This window comes from Mesocricetus auratus, unplaced genomic scaffold (assembly GCF_017639785.1).
Source record: "Mesocricetus auratus isolate SY011 unplaced genomic scaffold, BCM_Maur_2.0 Super-Scaffold_100011, whole genome shotgun sequence".
In the NCBI taxonomy this organism is placed as follows: domain Eukaryota; kingdom Metazoa; phylum Chordata; class Mammalia; order Rodentia; family Cricetidae; genus Mesocricetus; species Mesocricetus auratus.
This window is the reverse complement of record NW_024429195.1, coordinates 24,571,654-24,583,317: the sequence shown is the minus strand read 5'-3', so window position 1 is coordinate 24,583,317 and position 11,664 is coordinate 24,571,654. Positions and strand designations below refer to the sequence as shown.

At 40.7% G+C, this 11,664-nt stretch overlaps 1 pseudogene; it reads right to left on the bottom strand.

Moving 5' to 3' along the window:
• Positions 1-4,972: 4,972 nt before the first annotated feature.
• On the bottom strand, positions 4,973-5,244 carry LOC101839552 (annotated as a pseudogene).
• Between the last annotated feature and the right edge of the window lie 6,420 nt (positions 5,245-11,664).

Here is an 11,664-nt window from a genome sequence, read left to right as displayed (position 1 = left end):
CTCTCCTTACTGAATATTGTTCATGGTGCTGGAAAGCATTATGTAGGCAGGTGAGAGAGGAAAATACCAATGGTTTTAGATACCACTGTACCCTTCATGATATGGTATCAACCTATCTGGCAAGATATGTTCATTGATGTAATAGTGGCATGACTGTTTATGGGTTAACCACTGATCTCTTGATTTTATTTGAGATCTATTCCACAGAAGGAAATAATGGCTATGTAAATATGTTCAAAACTTTTATATGGGGATGTAAAAGATCTTAAGGACCTACTGACTTTATTTTTCTAACTAGTTTTCTAAATATGTATGTTTATAACCACAGATTGATGCTCCTTTAAATTTTAGTCAGAGAAACCCCTTATTGCAGGGAGTACTGGTAACTACAGAGACTCATAACCATTCAAAATGTTGAGAAAGCAACTGATCAGGAGAGGAATGAAAGAGAGAGGGAGAAAAAGGTGAGAGAAAGAGGGAGAATGAGAAGGATGGACAGCAAGTGAGAGAAAAGGAGAGGAGAGAGAATGAGAGAGGGTAAAGGATGAAAGAGAGGGTACCAAATAAGCATCTATATCAACACCACCATGGGAACACAGTAGAAGGGTATCTGACATGGCTGTAGTATTTTTGAACTCAAAGGAACTATGTTTACTTGCACAAGACTGCCACAAGACCAAGCAAGTTAACAATTACAACATGAGTGGGGAAGGGTCTCATGAGGCCCATTCCCTAGCTGAGGAGCTAATGGCAGTCCATGGCTGTAGGGGGGGTGTGAGAAACTTTTCTTTGGGGATGGGTGGATAGTGACAGGTTTCCCTTGCCTCAGTGCATTTACCCATACACAAGCACATATGCGTAACACTAGTTTAGACTCATTGGGCTATAAATAAGAAAAGAAGATGGGCAGCTCAGAGGGGAGTGTATTAGAAGGTATAAGGTAGGAGTTGCTGGGTATAAGGTAGGAGTGGGGGTGGATTTGCTCAATTACACTATATACATGTAAAAATTTTCCAAAAATAAGTAGATAAATGTTTTTGAAAATTGTATGATTTCATCAGTATGTTCTGATAGCGAAGTGATGCAAAAAGTCAGGAAGCCCTCAATAGAGGAAGAACCTCCTGCTCCTCACAGGCTTATGAAACTTCGGCTCTGACTGCTGTTTGCAGTGTCAGCAGCATTAAGAGAATCTGTAGAATAAAGACAACTTCTACACAGCATTCTTCCTTTGTCCACACTGGGAGCCCTGAGGATCTGAAGAATAAGCACAACTTCTACACAGCATTACTCCGTTGTCCACACTGGCAGCCCTTACTGTTCCCCTGACAAGTAGTGAGCTTGTCATGAGTAAATTTCTCACACAATTCTCCTCTGTATAAGGAAAAAATGTAGCATACTCTCTATTATTATTGTTGGGAGCAGGCCGGAGCAGTTCACAGGCAGGGTAATACGAGCATAACTGTTTGTTTCAGAATTCAGCTTCATTCAACAGCTGTTACAGAGGACCATGTTTGGAAGCCCATGGTTAATATATGGAAGGCAATGATGGTCCAACTCTGAAATTCCATGTGAAAGACTGATTTTTAGTTTGATCATTGGTTTTCTGCATGCATTGGATTTCAATGGCACTTCTTGCCCAGTGTTTGTTTTCTTCTACTGTGCATATATTTTCCATGTAACCCCGCATCCAAGTCTCACACCTAGAGAGTCAATCCCTTACTAAATGCAGTTTAAGTAAAATACCACATCTTCTCCCATACCATAGGCACACACATCCTATTTGGTACTTCCTCACTTATAGATTATTCCTGTAGACATGGGGCCAGTTTCCTGGTTGCTAATAACCCAGGCAGGCCATCTTGCTTGATTACCTCAAACATTTCATTGTTTTATCTCCCTAGAATCTCTTCTAAGGAAAATGATATCAAATTGAAGTAGCTTGGGTCCTCAGTGGAGACTCAGAGCCACCTCTTAATGTTTGTGTGTTTGACTCTCAAAAGGAGTTTGAGGACAGATGCAGACCTAGGACCAGCATGAAGCCAGGCAAAGCTACTCAGAAGGGACCAGACCAGCCTTACTTGCTGCTTTGTCCTTGTTACTGCCTTGGGGTGTGAGTACAGAGACTAGGGTAAGGAGACTTAGTCCTACGTTTCATTTACATTTGCATAAGTCCAGGAATGAATCTTCACATGGGAGTTCATGTGACAACACATGAAACGGTTAGAATCGCCCAGCAGTGATTTATGGGTATTTAGGAGACATCAAAGTTCTAGACAAAATTTTTGAGATATATGCAAGCTTCTGGGTGGAATCAAAAACAAAAGATCAAAAATGTGGGAATCAGAAAGTAAATGGGTCAGAGTGCTCCCCTCAGGCAGGACTTTATCTGATATTGTCCTAGACATAAGACTCTAGTTGATATTCCAGTGGAATGTGAGTATCTGGAAAATTATCTATGAAAACTCTTCTGAATTTCTAGAGAAGTTTAGAGACAGGCCTCTGGAAGCCAATGGGACCTCGAGGCATGGAGTGCTGATGACTCAGTTACTTATACCCCCACCTCTGCTTCCATCCTCTCTCCCTCCTTCCCTTCCCTTCCCCTTGTTCTGTTCTTCATTCCTTCATTTCTTTTCCTGTTTCATAGAGATATAGTCAGGAGTGGAACAGTAGGTCCAGCACAGGATGGAGGGAAACACCTTTGATTTGTGTTTCCTTGGGTCTTTGCTGGTCAGCCTACACCCTATGAGGGAGTGAGGTGCTGATCCCCTTCAGTTTTTGCTGAATTGTGTTCATGTTTATGGAAGGACCCTCATATTTGACTGGATTCTCTTTGCAGTGACAGAAGCAAAGGAAGTCACCTAATTAGCTAAAAGATCTGAGCTTTTGTTATTTTTGCTGCAGCTTTTCTTTAAAGGCAGTGCACAGACTTTATTTAACAACTGTGAGAGATAAAGTAAAATGGGAATGTATTGATGAAGAAAGATCTGCCTAAATGAAAGATATCTTTAACCTTCACATTGCACTGCAAGTATGTTTAACTGGGCTCTACTTTGAAGTGTGCAGTCCATGCTGAGGCATGGATGACAGTCTGCATATGGTTAGGGTCTCATTGGGTGTTAACACACAGGCACATAGGCATTACTTTGTTCTCTCTCTCTCTCTCTCTCTCTCTCTGTGTGTGTGTGTGTGTGTTTGTTTGTCTTTTTAATTCTCCCAGATCTACTCTGCCTTCCATACCCATCCAACTTTGTGTCATCTAAGCCCAACAAGTCCCATTCACATTTCCTGTTCACTCTGAGATGTCTAGGATCCAATGGAAAATGTTCAGCCTATCAGGGGCCACAACTTTAAAGAAAATAGACTGTCTCATTCAGTAGCTATCAGCTGTCAACAGCTCCTCTGCTAGTGGTCAGAGTTCATCTCCATCCTTCCCCCTTTCATACATGGATTTTATCGGACTCAAGCTTGTGTGGGTCTTATGCATGCTATTGCGACCCCCATGAGTTCATGTGTGCAGCTGCCCTGTTGTGTCTGAGAAACACTCTTTCCTTAAGGTATCCACTGCCTTTGACTCTTACTATCTTTTCAACCCCTCTTCTGCAATGATCCCTGAGTCTTGGGAAGAGGGGTGTGATATTGATGTTCCATTTAGAGGTGGGAATTCTACAGCCTTTTATTTTCTGTACCATGAGTATTTCTAGGTCCTTGTATTGTCTATCAGCTATCAAGAAACTTTTCTGGTTAGGGTTGACAGATGCACTTATTTATATGCATAATGATACCATTAGGTTTCAGCTTAATACTATGTCCAGAGTAATAGTAGTTTATCCACCCCCAGGCCTATAAAATGTCTAACCACAGGTTCTTGGGTCTGATAACAGTGCTGGATGTGGGTTACATTTCATGGAGTGATTTTTTTTGCTTACTTTTTTTGTTTTTTTTTTTCAACACAGGGTTTCTCTGATTTGTTTTGGAAGCTGTCCTGGAACTCGCTCTGTAGACCAGGCTGGCCTCAAACTCACAGAAATCTGCCTGCCTCTGCCTCCCAAGTGCTGGGATTAAAGGCATGCACCACCAATGCCCAGATTTGATTACTTTTTAAAAAATTGAGATTGTAATAATAACATTTTTCTCTTCCCCTTCTTTCAAGAATGTTGTCAATAGGCTGGTATATATAAGACCTCACTGGGCAAAATCTCTAAAAGAGTTAACTGGGCTTTTAAATTTGTTGTTCTGTGTGTCTAGTAGAGATATTTGTGTCCTGCTATAAGTAACTCCACGTTAATTCTTTTTTACATATGTGTATATAAATAATTTAAAAAATATTCTACAGAAGCATGTTTCCATATGACTTTATCAAAAGGTCTCTAATGTTAGTTATTCCTCCTCATATTCTATCCTCTACTTTGACCTCTCTCCCACCCCTGTTTGTTATTCTCCTTTACCTTTTATACCATTGTGTTCTCTCTCTACTCCCTTGGAAGCCCCTCCCCATATGATCCTTCCCAATTTCCTGACCTCTATGAGTACTCCAAATGAAACATACATGTCATTCAAATCTAGCATCCACAGATGTGAGGAAACAAGACGCATGGTGACCTCACACAGAATGATTATTTCCAACTCCATCTATTTTCTTGAAAAATTTTAAATTTTGATTCTCCTAACAGTTGAGTAGTTTTCTGTTGTGTCAATGTAACATTTTGTGATGCATTCTTCATTTGATGGAGATCTAGGCTGTTCCCCTTCCTGGCTGTTATGACTACAGCAGCACTGAATGTGGATGATGAATAAATATCTCTGTAGTAGACTGTGGAGTCTTTTGGGTATATACCCAGGAGTGCTACAGTTGGAGTGTGTGGTAGATATAGAATTTTGGGGCCCCCCACCCTGATTTCCACAGCAGCTGTACTAGTGGTTTACACCCCCACCAGCAATGAATCAGTGTTCCCCTCTCCTCACTGACCGGACATCATTTGATTTCTTTACTTGTCTTAAACTTATGACTGGGTCTAGATGGATTGTATTTTTGTTGTGATTTTGGAAGAGGTCGTCTGAACAGAAGAGTGCATGGTGAATCGTGTGACGACTCCATCCTAGACTCTGCTGGACATTGATGCTCTTCCATTCCCCTTCAGATATCAGGTGACATTTGGGTGTTTGTCTGGGAAGTTCTCCAGGTAATCTGCCCTGCCAGTGTTTGTCTAAGTACTTGTCTATGAAATAGATCTGCCTGTGTGTCATGCTGTAGTTACAGAGAAGAAAATGAGAAGGAAAGCTTGCAGAAGATTAGTTCGCAACTCAGGCCAGTACAACGAATGTGCTGAGACCAACTGGGGTGATTGCTTTTTATCTGCCTCAGCATCTTACTTGCTTAGGCAATATATTACAATATTAAATGTCCACCTCCAAATTATCAAGATGTAGAGCCAATGAGATTGCCACTTGCCACAAGCCAGATAGCTTGAATTTCCTTTCCAGGATCCACATGGAAAGAGAAAACTGACAAAGTTGTTCTCTTGCCTCTACATGTGCACCAAGGCATGTTTACACACACATACACGCAAGTCCCCCAAAGAAACAAAAATGTAATGAAAATGTGATTTTGAGCATTTTAATCATCTCAAGGCTAGAATCATGTAGTAACACTGATCCTTTGTTAGGAAGATCCTTCTGTCATGTTTGTGTCTCTTTATATGTGTGCATGCTTGTTTGCAATGCATGTGTTCATTTGCATTTGCGTGTGATATGTGTGCAAGTGCAGGTAGAGGCCAGAGAACAACTTCATGTGTGGTTCCTCAGGAGCCCTCTACCTTGTTTTCTGAGATAGTTTCTCACTGTCCTGGAGCCTGCCAAGTAAGCTAGGTTGTATGGACAATGAGATCTTGTCTCTACCTGTCCAGTGCTAGAGTTACAAACCCAGAAAACTATGCTCAGCTGTTTGTTTGGGTTCTGGAGCATCTGACTATGGCCTTCAACAACCACTTCACTCACTCAGAATCTACTCAGCCCTTCATGCTTTTATTCATAGGGTCATTTCTCCTTGATGTCAGTACTTCAGGTAAAAGATGATACCATTGATGGGGCATGTCCTTCTGTATATATGTTTCTCTTATTGGTTGATGAATAAAACACTGTGTGGTCAATAGAGGCAGGAAGATAGGCAGAAGTAGGAGATGAGGAGAATTCTGGGAAAGGTAGGTAGAGACAGGCCGTCAGGAGGATGCCATGTAGAGACTGGGAGGATAGAACATTCCAGGTGTTCTCTGGTAAGATAAGGCCATGTAGAAATATATAGATTAGTAGTTATGGGTTAATAATTGAAAAAGAGCTAGCCAATGAGAAGCCCTAGTCATCTGTCAACAGTTTTATAATTAATATGTCTTTGTGTGTTTATTTGGGGCTCAAGGGTGGCATGACCTGGAGAGACAGAAACCTCCAGCAACAGACCATGATGCCTCTCTGGAAGCCATCTGGGAAATCACTTGGTAGCTAAGGACTCTTCCTTCTTCCACTAAATTTGGAGAACTACTTTGGCATACTTTGAGAGGAAAACTCAAAGCACCGTAGATTCAGCCTCTAGGAGGATTTTCACTCAGAAAAGAGTTAAATTGATTTTTCAAAAGTATTATCTGGAGAAGAAAGAGGAGGAAGGAAGAGAGATGAAATAATATGAGAAGGAAGATGACACAGTGTGCAAATCAAAGTTTATTAAGTGTCTCTCTGCATTGCTATGTGAGATACCAAAGGGGGAGAACATGTGGACCTGTGCAAAGTCACTTCCTCCAAGTGCAGAACCTCTGGGAGAACAATTAAACTTCTTCAGTAAAAAACAAATCTCTACAAACCACTTCAGAGGGATCCAACTCTACCATTGGTCTACAGTCAGCATAACCAGTCACTTAGATATCAAACACATACTAAATTTACAACTGACTTTTTATGAAACATACTTTACACAAATCGAGAATACACCTAAAATTTCACATACAAAATTACATAGGTTCCAAGTGGCCTGACAGTGAAACCTAACAATGACCATGACTTTGGAATTCTACATTATTCTTTCCTTCCTGTAAGTTCAGTGTTTTAGATGTTGAATTAGTCTTACATTCTATGTAATTTTTCTCTATAAATCTATTTCCCTGAAAACATAATGGTTACTTTACTCAATTTTGAATTATATATGAGAGAAATACTTGGTCTCTGCTTTGTGATTATGTTGTTTCATATAGTTTTGGTTGTCAAAGGTTAACTATTTTCAGTACATGAACGAATTATTTGGGGATTTGTTGGAAGGTTTCAGAATAACTTATTTACTCATTGTCCTCTTGACAGATTCTGGACAACCCATCATCTTTCTAATACAGTGGAATTTACATACATTGTTATTAGCATCTTCTAAACATGGATATTTGTGGGAACACAGTCAAAGACTTTAGTCCTGTGAGGGGAATTCTGAGTGCTTGTGAGAAAACTCCAAGGGAACAGGACAAGATTCTATCTCAGTTTCTTCAAAAGCATGGGATTGTTCTTGGAATGTGCTTTCATGCCCCTCCCAGGTGTACTGGTGGATAAGAGTGAATTGACTTTAAATTATTCATTACAATGGGCTATTGTTATTTATTCACATGCCTCTATGGAAAAACCTGTTTTTGCCGTGTGTCACTTGCCATTGGGTTTGTATATCTTACTCATCTGACTCCTCTTTACCATTAAAGTATAAATTGATGCTCTGAATAAAGTTGGCTGTTATGTGATAGACTCATTTTTAGGCTCCACTCTCCCAGATTCATACCACCAATTAGAGCAGTAAGCACATACATAATACTTTTCTGCATGTCTCTCTAGAAATGGAAATGAGGAACAGACTATAAGCTCATGATGCACATTATGAGAGTATGAAAAAATGTTCAGTGACATGACGGTAGCAGGTTATACACATTCCCGCCAATAACTCAGAGAATTCTCTTTTGGAGATGTTTAGTTAATTAATTTTCCCATTCACTTAAATTCCATATACAGGATTGATAATACTTCTGAATATTAATTCTTGGTTCCTCATAACACTAGGGCTCATCTTTACACTCTTGCTCCAGTGTCGTATGTGGTACAGACAGAATTAACTTTTTTCCTTTTTATTTAAATTAGAAACAACCTTGTTTTACATTTCAACCTCAGTTCCCTCTCCCTCTCCTCCTCCCCTGCCCCCCACCAACTCCCTATCCCATCCCCTTTGGGCTCCCCAGGGGAAGGTGAGGCCTTCCATGGGGAATCATCAATCTCATTATTGGGGAAAGACATTTAAGGTAGCTGCTCAACTATTGCTTAGATTGTTAGTTGGGATCATTCTTGTGGATCTCTGGAAATTTTCCCAATACTAGATTTCTCTTTAAACCTATAATGACTCTCTCTATTATGGTATCTCTTTTCTTGCTCTCCTCTATTCTTTCCCTGACTCAATCTTCCTGCTCCCTCATGTCCTCCTCTTCTCCCCTTCTTTTTCTCCTAACTCCCTCTCCTCTCCCCCCCCCCATGTTCCCAATTAACTAGGGAGATCTTTTCCCTTTCCCCTTCTCCAGGGGACAATGTATGTCTCTCTTAGGCTTCTCCTTGTTTCCTAGCATCTCTGATAGTGTGGATTATAAACTAGTAATTCTTTGCTCTGTATCTAAAATCCATTTTAGATTCCTCTATTGAGAAGTTTGTTTTTAGTTCTGTACCCATTTTTTAATTGGATCCTTTGGTGTTTTGGAGACTTGCTTCTTGAGTTCTTTGTATATTTTGGAAATCAGCCCTCTGTCAGATGTGGTGTTAGTGAATGTCTGCCCATTCTGTGGGCCAGAAAATGGAAAAATCTCCTATGCTCTTGGATAGGTAGGATCAACATAGTAAAATAGCAATCTTGCCAAAAGCAATCTACAGATTCAATGCAATCCCCATCAAAATACCGGCACAATTCTTCATAGACCTTGAAAGAATAATACTCAACTTTATACGGAAAAACAAAGACCCAAGATAGCCAAACCACCCAGGACAATAAAGGAACTTCCAGAGGCATTAGGATCCCTGACTTCAGACTCTATTGTAGAGCTATAGTCCTGAAAACAGCTTGGTATTGGCACAAAAATGGACAGGCAGACCAATGGAATTGAATTGAAAATTCTGATAATAACCCAGACACTTACAAACATCTGATTTTTGACAAAGAAGCTAAAATTATAAAACAGAATAAAAGAAAGCATCTTCAACAAATGGTGTTGGTACAACTGAATGCTGGCATGTAGAAGATTGCAGATGGATCCATATCTATTGCCATGCACAAAACTTAAGTCCAAATGGATCAAAGACCTTAACATAAATCCAGCCACACTGAACCTCCTAGAAGAGAAAGTGGGAGGTACCCTTGAACAAATTGATACAAGTGACTGCTTCCTGAACATAACTCCAGTAGCACAGACACTGAGATCAACAATTAATAAATGGGACCTCCTGAAACTGAGAAGCCTCTGTAAGACAAAGGACACAATCAACAAGACACAATTAATTTTAATGCAGTCAAATTAATCATTCTTAAGGATATATATTGTAGGGTCTATGTACAAAAACTTTTCCTGTAACAGCTGGTCTTCTGCATTGACAGGTGGATATCTAAAGTGTTTGCATTACTATGTAAGTCCTTAATGTATCTCATTGTTATTTGTTGGTAGTAATGAACAGAAAGAGCTCTCCCTTTACATGTAAAATGTCACACAGCACTTACTATGAATCGATCCTTTAACCTCTAACTCATGATGTTCTTTCTACTAGTAACTGATCATTTCCATGTTGTCACATGTATGTCTTGATGTCACATTGTCTTGATTACTGTGACTACCATGTAATATCTCAGTATTGAGCAAGGCACATATCTGAACTATATTTGGGCCATTTTTCTTTTATACAAACTTTATATTAACATGCTAAATGCCATATTGAATATCATGATAGCTGGGCACAGCTGATAGCTTAAAGAAGCTTGTCACAGGTTCTCTCTCTCTTCCTTCATTATTCCTTTGTCTCTGTCCCTCTGTGTGTATGTGTGTGTGTGTGTGTGTGTGTGAGAGAGAGAGAGAGAGAGAGAGAGAGAGAGAGAGAGAGAGAGAGAGAGAGAGAGAGAGGTGGGGATGGATAGAAAGCATCATGGACTATCCATGAGGTGTACCTCAGCCCCTTGAGAACTTTACTCGCTGCTCAGAGCAGCTGACTGACAGGGCTGCTGTATGGAACTGCTTTGTCTACTTGCTATGCAAATATTTTTTAAAGATTCTCTTAAGAGCCAGGATTTATTTCCAAGCTTTAAGTAATTCACTTTATATTAATTGATGTTTCAGAGATATTCCTTTCCATTTATTTGCTTCCATTTCCTCACTAAGTAGTAGCAAATAGATATGACTACAGAGCACTAGATTTCTTTAGTAACCCACTTCAGTGAACTCATAGTCCTTCACAGAAGGAGAGCTGGGATGACCTCTGAGTACCAGTGGAAGATCTGCACCACCTTATTTTTTTATTTATTTAAATTAGAAACAAGCTTGCTTCACATGTCAATGCCAGCTCCCTCTCCATCCCCTCCTCCCCTGACCCCCACCAGCCCTCCAACCCCCCACCTCATTGCCCCTTTGCTCCCCAGGGAGTATGAAGCCCTCCATGGGGGATCTCCAAAGTCTGTCATATCATCCCAGGCAGGGCCTAGGCCCTCCTCCATGTGTCCAGGCTGAGAGATCATCCCTCCATGTGGAATGGGCTCCCAAAGTCCATTTGTACAACAGGGATAAATACTGATCTACTACCTGAGGTCCCATAGATTGCAGAGGCATCCTCACTGACACCCACTTCCAGGGGGTCTGGATCAGTCCCATGCTGACCTCTCAGCCATCAGTCTGGGGTTCATCAGCTCCCCCTTGTTCAGGTCAGCTGTTTCTGTGCACCACATACTTTTAAAGTTGCTGGCTTTAGGCAGGAGGACACACAGGAAAATGAATGTATTCAGATACGTGTCCTCCAGAGGCCAGTGGGCGTAAGGAACAGCAGGCAGGAACATCTCTGAAACACTGACCTGGTGTTATGGCAGGCAACCACATCTATGTAAGGACACTGGGGCTATATTTCAGACAGCTTATTTAAAAAGCACAGGGTAACAGTCTTTCACAGGTCACACACTGCGGGGCTTTACCACTGACTCCGAACTCCACAGTCCTGAAACTTGGTCAAGCAGCCTGCGGCAAGAGCTGTCCTCTGCACCATCAAATGATACAAAACAAACACTCCTGTGTTTGGAGAACAAACTCATTAGCAGGAGAAACACTGGGCCATACACACCCGGAGGACATTAGAGCTTCATTCTGGCCAGTGAACTTGGAAGAAAAGTGTCTTTCCCAGCCAGACAAGGGAGGAAAGTTTCTCCTTATGTTTTCACTAGCATAACTATTGGAATTATATTAAGTGAGGTAGGGCTGATGTGACCTCTTGGTTTAGGGAAATACCTGGATAAAATGAGTAATAAATTTAGCCACAATTTAAACTTCGAATGGCATTTTCCTCTTTATAAATATTTTCATTTTCATTTCAGAAAATTAACCTTGTTTCACACAGAGGAAAATGAACACTGTGATAGATTGAACT